Raw genomic sequence first — 1,202 nt, forward strand, 5'->3', positions numbered from 1 at the left:
AAAAAAAAAAAAAAAAAAAAAAAAAAAAAAAAAAAAAACACGAAAAGATGAAGAAGTTTGGGTTACTGAACTCGGGGTGATCTATGAAACATAGATTCTTGGTAAAATTTGATGTTTATGCTGAGAGAAGAGATTCCTCTTATAGGATAGATATCTCTGTTTTCTCTTGTCTATACACACGCACACCCGCATGCACACACACCTATGCATGCACACTTTGTTTTTTTTTTTTTTTTTGCATAGTATTCCAAGGCGGTCTCCATGGGTACCCATCTTTCATCCTTCTGCAGTTACAGTTTGCTTCCTGCTCCATGCTATGCCTAACTTTTCACCATTTGGTCTCGCCCCCACTTAGCCTGAGCCTGCTGTCACCTCACCCGATTCTTCTTTGCCTGGAAACCCTTTTTTGCCTCCTCACCTTTTTAGAAACAAAACCAGCCAAACCAAAAAACACCTTCCAGGGGAGTTGCAGAAGGTCTTTGCAGTTAGGCACTTCCTATTCTTCTAAAGGAGCCGAGTCATGTGGCTCCCAACCTCCTGTTACTTTAGCTCCAGAATACCAGAGAGCCCGTCTGGGCACCTGTATTCACACAGAAACCCTTAAGTGGTTGTATTTCCCAGGATCCCTTTCTCTTGTGCGTCCCTGGTACTCTCTCCAGGTCTGTGCTCTGACACAGGCTGCAGTGTGGCTGACTGCTGTGCCTTAGACATTCTCAAAAAGAGGCAGACATTTGCATCTTTAACTTTGCCACTTGGCTCATCGGAGTGGCTCAGCAAAGGGATGTTGATTCTGTTGATTCTCTCTCTCTCTCTCTCTCTCTCTCTCTCTCTCTCTCTCTCTCTCTCTCTCTTTCTCTCTCTCTCTCGACAGGGTTTTTCTGTATCTTTGGAGGCTGCCCTGGAACTAGCTCTTGTAGACCAGGCTGGCCTCGAATTCGCAGAGATGCCCTTGCCTCTGCCTCTTGAGTACTGGGATTAAAGGCATGCTCCACCACCTCCCGGCTAAAGGAGTATTTTCATTTCAGGGATCTTCAAAACGCGGGTCTTCTCTTGGGGCCAAAAGCAGTTAAAAGTAGAGTGAACAGGAACAAATGGCCTCTGTTAACAATTTTTAAAGGTGGGGGTTGGAGAGATGGCTCAGCCAGTTAAAAGCACTGGCTGCTATTCCAGAGGTCCCAGGTTCAACTCCCAGCACCTCCATG

Source organism: Alexandromys fortis, unplaced genomic scaffold, assembly GCF_014885135.2.
Source record: "Alexandromys fortis isolate MF-2015 unplaced genomic scaffold, M_Fortis_MF-2015_v1.1 scaffold_24, whole genome shotgun sequence".
NCBI lineage: Eukaryota > Metazoa > Chordata > Mammalia > Rodentia > Cricetidae > Alexandromys > Alexandromys fortis.